At 34.8% G+C, this 9,793-nt stretch overlaps 1 long non-coding RNA gene across 1 annotated transcript; it reads right to left on the bottom strand.

Annotated features, from left to right (window-relative positions):
- Positions 1-859: 859 nt before the first annotated feature.
- LOC149227356 (uncharacterized) lies at positions 860-9,216 on the bottom strand. The gene is made up of 4 exons (XR_016247127.1): positions 9,070-9,216; positions 8,657-8,762; positions 8,480-8,538; positions 860-980 (listed from the first exon to the last, which is right to left on the bottom strand). It is a non-coding gene; the product is annotated as an uncharacterized LOC149227356 (long non-coding RNA).
- Positions 9,217-9,793: the final 577 nt, after the last annotated feature.

Below are 9,793 nucleotides of genomic sequence, written 5' to 3'. Positions count from 1 at the left end.
TAAGGTTAAAAAAAGCAATAGATAAAGATAGAATAATGAATTGAACCGATTTCAGTGCCTGTAGAAATTTCAGTTACTCAACATATGTAATCGGACTAACTGTGTTTCAAGCAAAATTCTCAACCATTATATCATTCATTGGTTAAATATAACCATTGGAAAACAATGAAATCCAACGAATATAGTAAGAAAAATCATTGTTTTGAGACTTCCATTTTCTAAATATGAGCAAATTCGAACTAATTTCGAATAGTAAATTCTTCCTTACAAATGGAACAAATTAAACACATGAATATTAACCCAGGAATTACAATTTATAATTAAGGATTTCATGTTCAAAATGACTAGAAGTATCTGATTAAAAATGGAGGAATTCTAATAACAATAGTTAATGAAATAAATAACTGTTTCAATGCAACAAACTTCGTTTCAGAAGATAATGAGTTTAGGGCTAAATAGGTAAACCGATTACGAAAAGACAAAGCACAATAAACCTCAATGTGAACTCAACAAAACATATACAATGCTTAATGAGATTACAAAAATTACTATTTACTTTCAAACATAAAATATCTGGTAGACTTAAGGAGTCACTGGCAGTATTGCCATGTTTGAATTAACAAACCAGTAGAAGCTAGAGTTCAGAAAGCCCCATTTCTAAATTCTACACGCCAAAACAAGTAGAAAGGCCCCTGGTAATTAGGATATCAGAATCGTGAAACTGTCATCTAAAACCCTTGTGAAAGCTTCCCTGAAAGTTATAAAACATGTAGGGAATGAAAACCCTAAGCGGTATCAGGAAACCAACAAACAAAACTATGAAATCATGCGTATGATTACAAGGAAGACAAAGAGAGGTAAAAATTACCCAGAAACAAGGAGTTTGACTCTCTGAAACCTTGAGATGCCACCCCCATTCAGTAAATCTGGTAATGTTGTGAACCCATAAATTGAATGTGCTAGAAGCATGGTGCCTAAACCTGTATCATACAATCCATAAACAATTTAGAAAACTATCAGAGAGCCTGAGGTTAAAGTAAGTAAGAGAAAAAGACTTAAGCAACATTTACCTGTGCAAGTGGGTGTTCTCAATAACTCTACTGTAAAACTGTAGAGACCATAAGGTCGAAATTTTATGAAGAAGAAAACAACTGGAAGGCAAATGGAGCAACCCATGAGATTTGCTAAAGATTAAAACATAGAACTGATGAAAGACCTTGCAAGTATTACAAAACTGACAGTAAAACACCCAAAATCGCATGGAGTGACCCTTAACAACAACTTCATTAGCACTGGGTTGCAAAGCGTGGCCTCAGAGTAGTGAGAGAGGAAAATGACCAATTGAGGTTGCAGGTACCCCAGAACAGAACCCCAACTTCTTGCAAATGGATGTATATCATTGGATTAGTATTAGAAATATCAATGGTTGCAAGATATAGAGTTGTATGCCATAGGAAACCCAAATTGTATTCCACCAAACCCTCTTGATGCTTCGATCAACCACTCTAAATATTGGGTTAAGGCACATGAGATGTAACGAGGTTGCCTCATTAAAATTTCATTCAAATATATTTATGATACATTAATTTCCTCCTTACACAATAGTGTTCTAATACATAGGTTGTTATAATATGGTTTTCAGGGTTTTGTAATAACACAATAAAGTTTGAAATGGTTAAATTAGAGTAGAGTAATTAATCCTTTTTTTAATCTATGTGTTAAAGAGTTATACATGTTACAAGTGGCATCAGAGCCACAGGTTTCAGCATTGTGGCCTTGAGCAAGAAAAAAAAATATTGTTAAAAACCAAAATATTTAAATGCACTAAGAGGAGAAAAGATATAGTATGAAGAGGGGGCGCGGAGTCACCCAACCCTGTGGCGTGGGATTTAATCCGAATATGTGGGTCTAGTTGGAGGAAGGTACAACAAATGAGAATATTGTGCTATTAGAGATTGTTCAACAATTACAAGCAGAAATGATGAATTTGCACACTCACAACAAGAGACTTAGATTAAAGCATGAGCGAATCCTGAAAATCCTCTCAGATCGACAGAGCCTAAGGGACCCAGATCCTAGTGAAGATAATAGAAACAAAGAGTAGTCAAGGCAACAACAGAGAGGTCATTCAGAAACAGACGAAACTCAAATGAATAATGACGAAGAGTCAGGAAATACTTTTGGAGGTAGAAGGGCTAAGAAGCCAAAGATTGAGATACAGGGGGGATTTAAGAAAATAAAGCCTCCCTTAGTCGATGGAGAAAAAGAAAAGGTTGTAGAGGCTTGGTTGATCAATATGAACCAGTATTTCTAGATTTACGAATATGATGATAACTTAAGGGCTCGACTAGCTATGTATCAATTGCGAAGTAAAGCTACCCTTTGGTGGGAAGAGGTTAAAATAGTTTGAAATGTTGACAAGCAGGAGGTGACTTGGGATACCTTCCACAAATATTTCAAGGATAAATACTTCACAGAAAGATTCTATGATGAGAAGGCTAAGGAATTCCATGACTTCACTTTGGGACAATAGTCTGTGGATGAATTTATAACCAATTTCACTTCCTTGCTGCGTTATGTTCCATACATATGAGAAGAAAAAGAGAAATTATGACGCTTCTTAAGCAATCTACCTACTCGTATGAAAGAATGAATAGATTTCATCAACCCCAAAACAATGGATGAAACTATTCGAAAGGCTCGAATCTGTTATCAAAAGATGCAGAAGAAAGGTGAAGGTAATAAGATATGGCCAAACAAAAAGGGACAAAAAGGATTTTCGCGTAATTTCAAAGCCACCAGATGAGGTGGGATGAAATCTGTACCCAAAAAAATGGGGGGGGGGGGTGGGGGCGAGGAACCTTGGGGAAAAATCAAGAGCGAAACTGGAATCCTAATGAAGAAAAAACAATTGAAATTTTCAACAAGACGGAACTTGGACAACCACCAAAACCACCCCCGCAATGTTGGGGTTGTGGAGAACCCCACTACTATAAGAAATATCCTCAGCGTTCCAAAAACGAAATTATAGCAAGTGTTCAAAAAGCTTCTACGGTGGCAAATATGTCTAGGAACATACCAAGGATTAATGTTGCTTTGGAAGATCATCAAGCAGAGTATCAACCCACTATGGTGGAGTTTGAAGGTAGGATAGCTAACCAGGTTGTGTATATTTTGATTGACCCAAGAAAAATTTTTAGTTATGTTAGTCCAAAAATAGTAGAAAAATGTCATTTTTCAAGTTTGAAATTTAAGATTTCATGGCTAGTGAAATTAAACGCAGGGGAAAACGTAGAGTGATAGCCAAGATACAAAGATGTCCCATAGAGATTCCAAGTCAATCCACTGAAGTAAACTTAAATATAATTACCTTTAGTTTCATATGATCTGTTAATTAGAATGGATTGGCAGGAGGAACATTGGTCCCTAGTAAATTGTAAGGATAAAACTATCTCTTTCCTCACAGATGAAGGAAACAGATAGGAAATACAAGGTATTCAGAGAAATATTAAGTTGTGGTTGATCGCTACTAACTAGTTAAAGAAATGCACTGGGAAAGGTTTCCAAATATATGTGGTGTAAGTTGAATATGCCAATTCAAAAGATAAATTGTCATTTCTAGAAGATATACCTGTTTTTCGAGAATTTATAGATGTGTTTCCGGAAGAGATACCAGGATGACCTCTGAAAAGAAGCATTAAATTCATTGTAGAACTCATTCTTTGAGCTTCCCCAGTGTCAAAAGCACCATACCATATGAGTATTCCTGAGTCAACTGAACTCAAAATGCAACTACAAGAATTACTCAACAAAGGGTACATCCGCCCAAGTGTGTCGCCTTGGGGGGCACCTGAATTGGTCGTGAAGAAGAAAGATGGAATGCTGAGACTTTATATGGACTATAGGAAATTGAACAAATTAACCATCAAGAACAAGTATCCTCTGCCAAGAATATATGACTTGTTTGATCAAGTCAAAGGCATCACCGTATTCTCCAAAATCAATTTGCGATTGGGGTATCATCAAATCCGAATTAAGGATGAAGATGTCTGTAAAATAGTGTTTAGAACATGATATGGCCACTATGAGTTTATTGTATTACCTTTTGGTCTGACTAATGCTATGGCAACCTTTATGAGTTTAATGAATGGGATTTTTCACCCCTATCTGGACAAGTTCATTCTAATTTTCATTGATGATATTTTAATTTATTCGAAAAATGAAAAAGAACATAAAGAGAATATGGGGATTGTCCATAAAACCTTAAGAAAAAATCAACTTTATTCCAAATTCAGTAAATGCGATTTTTTTAAGGAACAAATATAGTACTTGGGGCATGTGATATTCTCCGAAGGTATAACTATTGACCTAGAGAAGATTAGGACTATTTTAGATTGGCCTATCCCTAAAAATGTAGTAGATATTCATTCCTTTATGGTTTTGGCATGTTATTACCGTTGATTTCTAGAGGGGTTCTCTATGATCTCTTACCCCATGACATCTCTACAGAAGAAAGGGAGAATTTTCAAGTGGATAGTTAAGTATCAACTCAGCTTTGAGCAATTAAAACATTTATTAACATTCACTTCAATATTGAAAGTGGCTAACCTGGAAAAGGAATTTATTGTTTGCACGAATCCCTGTCAGCAAGGAGTGGGAGGTGTTTTGATGCAGGATGGTAAAGTGGTGGCCTGTGAGTCTAGGAATCTCAAAGAGCATGAGCAGAGGTATTTGGCTTACAATCTAGAACTTTCTGTGGTAATGCATGCATTGAAGGTATGGAACCATTATTTGTTAGGAAATAAATTATTTCTAATGACAGATCATAACATCTTAAGTAATTTCTTTAAACAACATAATTTCAATGCACGACAAGCTCTATGGACAACATTTCTGAGTGAGTTTTTCTTTGATATAAGACACCTTAAGGGAATATAAAATTGAGTAGCAGATTCTTTAAGTAGAAAAGTCCAATTTGTGTATGAAATTTAGTATCATTACATAGAGTTTGATGTGACAGAACAACTCAAGGAAGTTGTCCTTAAGGATCATGAATATAATTTTTTATGGTAGCAAACTAAACAAATGCAAAATTCCGGGAAACCATCTGAGTATGGTAGAGATGATAGAAATTTACTAATTTTTAGGGGGAGGGTGTATGTTCCCAATAAAATAAGATTTAAGCAAATGTTGTTAGATGAGTTTCACTGCAACCATTATGCCGCTCACCCTGGTTATTAGAAGTTGTTCTCTGGAATTAAGAAGGGGTATTTTTGGCCTGGAATGAGAAAGGATATCATGATATATCTGGCGAAGAGTTTAGAATGTTTGCAAGTTAAATATGAGCATCAACACCCTGATGGATTATTCCAACCACTCCCTATACCTGAGTGGAAATAGGAAATGATCACATTAGATTTTATAACCATACTTTTGAGAACTCAGAAACAACATGATTCCATCATGGTGGTGGTGGATAAGTTGAGCAAAATTCTCATTTTATTCCTCTAAAATCTACTTATAAAACAGTGGAAATCGCAGACATCTTTATGAAAGAAATATTATGATTGCACGATATGCGAAAGGTAGTGATTTCAAATAGAGATGTAAAATTTACTCTGCATTCTAGAAAGCTCTTTTTACAGGGCTAGATACTCAGATTCAATTTAGTACCTCTTATCACCCCCAAACAAATGGACAAACAGAGCGAGTCAATTATGTATTGGAAGATATGTTATGAATGTATGTGATGTAACAACCAGGCAAATGGTAATATTATCTTCATTTGCTTGAATTCACTTATAGCAACCCCTACCATGAATCATTAAAGATGAGCCCCTATGAAGTTTTGTATGGAAGAAGGTGCAAGAGTCCAGCCAATTGGCGAAACCCAGAAGACAAAATGATCTTAGGACTCGACATGCTAGCAGAGATGGAACAAGAAGTAAGGAAATTTCGACAAAAATTGCAAGCGGCTCGAAACAGACAAAAAGCCTACACAGATAAAAAGGGAATTTACAAATAATTCCAGGTCAAATACCATGTCTATGTCCGGGTAAGATGCAAGAAAAACACTTTGTAGTGGAGTAGTTGTGCTAAATTGGCACCCCACTATTGTGGTCCTTTCCAATTCCTAGAAAGAATAGGACCAGTAGCCTATCGGCTTGCTCTTCCTCACCACATGAAAGTGCATAATGTGTTTCACGTGTCACTATTAAAGAAATATGTGTATGATCCCACACACATTATTAATTGGCAAGATGTGTAAGTAAGAATGAATAAATTTGAATTATATAATATCAAAGCTAAAATAAATAAACTAATGGTGATAATGATGTTTTGACAGGTCGAACTAAGATAGGGAATTTCTGGTAGAACCACTATGTATTCTCGATCGGAGAGAAACAACACTGCAGAAGTGAGTTATCCTCCAGGTTAAGTGTAGTGGAAGCACTTTAGCCCATAGGACGCCACTTGGGAAGACAAACATCTCATGAGACAAGCTTATCCTACTCTGTTTCGTGGGGTACAGTAAACACCGAGGATGGTGTTTTTCCTGGGGGGAAGATGTAATACCTCCCTGATAACAAAAAAAAAAATCACTTTACTTTATTTAAAGACTATAGTAAATAAGACTCATTAAAGACTAATGACATTTTTATGATCACTTGAATAGTGAATAATATTATTTTATGGTTATGAAAATCTCGAAATACAAGAGGGGAGATCAAAAACGAATTCCAACCTCCAAGCAGTTAGGAACAGTTAGAGACATTTATACCTTTCTTTCCTGGAGATAAAAAAGGATCTAAGTGGAAAGAAAGGGGTTCAGTATTTTGTTTGAGGAAAAATAAGGAAGGAAGAAAGATACGTGTGACATTAACAAGAGAAGATATCATGTGCTGGACTTGAGCTAGTGGAATTGTTATAGATAGGAATCTGTGGTTTAAAATACTGAAGTGTAGTCCTGATGTCTTTTACCTGATTCAAAGACAAAAATATTGTTACATATTGTCTTGGAGTGGAGGATGTCTTTTACCTGATTCAAAGACAAAAATATTGTTATCTATTGTCTTGGAGTGGAGCTCGGGGGGAGTGGACGTCATTTCCCTTATCATGGTTGGGTGGAAAAGGTCTCACCCTTGTTGAATTCGTGTTATTTAACAGAGACAAATAAGTATTCTTGAATTGTTTTAATTCAAACTTTGAATTTATGAATGGGTAACTACCTTTAGTTTACGTGTAAGCAGTGCTAATGAAAAACACATCAAACTTAAATAATGTGAATACATCAAACTTAAATAATGTGAATATAATTATTTACATGCGTTCTTATGCAGATAAAATAACTCTATAAGCCGTACTAATGAAAAACACATCAAACTTAAATAATGTGTTTGACACAGTAGGTTCAGTAGTTTGTTCGTGGAACCCTATATGAAATTCTTGATGTTTTATTATATGAGTAATAAACTTATCTGAGTAATTAAATGCTATTTTGAGAAGGGCCTATTTGGTAACATTTAGGGGCAATTAAACCCAAAGCAGGGAACTGGAACGTGAATATGTCTGTGTAATAATAAAATAAAAATACAGTTTAAAAATATCGCAAGAAAAATAGAGTAATAACAACCCTGGAACCCCTCATGTATTCTATTTACAAATAAAAGTTACGGTAACTAGATGAAGAGGGCTTAGGGTTTTAGGGACCAAACTGCTGGTAACAACTACCAAGTCCAGTCCTCTTGACTCTTGATGTGAATGGAATAGACTAAAGTAAGATTCCTTAAGGTTAAAACAGAGAATAAACAGAGACAGAATAAAGAATCGAACCAATTTCGGTGCCTGTAGAAATTTCAATTACTCAATATATGCAATCAGACTAACTGTCTTTCGAGCAAAATTATGAACCATTATATCATTCATCAGTAAAACATAATCACTGGAAACCAATGAGATTCAATGAATACAGTAAGAACAATCATAGTTTAGAGACTTCCATTTTCTAAATATGAGCAGATTCAAGCTAATTCCAAACAATAAATTTTTCCTTACAAATGGACCGAATTAAACACATGAATATTAACCCAGAAATTGTAATTTATAATTAAGGACTTCATGTTCAAAATGACCAGAAGTAACTGGTTAAAAATAGAGGCAGTCTAATAATAATAGTTAGCGAAATAAATAACTGTCTCAACACACCGAACTCCGTTGCCCAAGGTAACGGGTTCAGGGTTAATCGGGTAAACCGATTACAGAAAGACAAAGCAAAATAAACCTCAATGGGAACTCAACAAAGCGTATACTATACTTAATTACATTACAAAAATTACAGTTTCCTTTCAAACGTTAAACCTCCAGAGCACTTAAGGAGTTACTGGCAGTATTGCCATGTTCGAATTAACAAACCAGTAGAAGCTAGGGTTCAGAAAGCCCCATTCCTAAACCCTACACACCAAAACAAGAAGAAAGGCACCTGGTATATAGGATATCGGAACCGTGAAAACACCATTTGAAACCCTTACGCTAGCTTACCTACAAGTTGAAAAACACGCACGGAATGAAAACCCTAGGCGGTATCAGGATACCAGCAAACAAAATTGTGAAATCATGTGTATGATTACAAGGAAGACAAAGAGAGGCAAAAAAATACCTAGAAACAAGGAGTTCAGCTCTCTGAAACCTGGATATGTCACCCCAATTCGTTAGATCTGGTAATGTTGTGCACCCAGAAATCGAATGTGCCAGAAGCATGGTGCCTAAATTTGTATCATGCAATCCATAAAAGAATTAGAAAACTATCAGAGAACCTGAGGTTATAGTAAATAAGAGGAAGAGACTTAAGCAACATTTAGCTATGCAAGTGGGTGTTCTCAATAACTTTGCCAGAAAACTGTAGAGACCATAAGGTCGAAATTTTCTGAAGAACAGAACAATTGGAAGACAGATGTAGCAACCCATGATCTTTACTGAAGATTAGGTCATAGAATTGATGAAATATCTTGCAAGCTTTGCAACGCTGACAATAAAACACCCAAAATCGCATGGAGAAACCCTTAACTACACCTTCAATGGTGTTGGGTTGCAGAGCGCGGCCTCTCGGGAATGAGATAGGCAAATGACCAACTGAGGTTACCGATACCCTGGAACAGAACCCTAACTGCTTGCAAATGGATGTACATCGTTATATTAATATTGGAAACCCCACTTGTATTCGACCAAACTCTCTCGATACTTCGATCAACCACTCTAAGATTGGGTTAAAGCGCATGAGATGTAATGAGGATGCCTCATTAAATTTCATTCAAATATATTTATGATACATTAATTACCTCCAAAATCAATATCGTTCTAATATTTAAGTTGCTATAATATAGTTTTGAAGATAATAACACGATAAAGTTTGAAATAATTAAATTAAAATAGAGTAATTCTTTTTTTTTTTTTTATATATGTTTTAAAGAGTTATACATATTGCACTTACCTTATCACCATTACTATTTAAAATTACAAAAAAAAAAATAATTCACAAAATATTGTCATATAAACTTCAATAGAAGATCATAGGGCTATAATAATCATAATCATTTAAATTTTACCTATTTAAATCAATCAAATTCATATTATTTTATCTTATTAGCAATAAATTCCTTTAATTTCTATTCTCAAGGTGAATATAAAAATGGATTTATTTAACATCACAGAAATGTGATAGTCATTTTTTTTTTAACTAATTTTATAAACATATTCACCTCATTATTTATAATAATTATAATCATTTAAATTTTAC

Source organism: Pinus tabuliformis, chromosome J (genome assembly GCF_031772625.1).
Source record: "Pinus tabuliformis cultivar Carrire ecotype Pingquan chromosome J, CPIR1, whole genome shotgun sequence".
Classification (NCBI taxonomy): domain Eukaryota; kingdom Viridiplantae; phylum Streptophyta; class Pinopsida; order Pinales; family Pinaceae; genus Pinus; species Pinus tabuliformis.
Note: the sequence above shows the minus strand (reverse complement) of the source record. Positions and strands in the feature narration are given on the sequence as shown.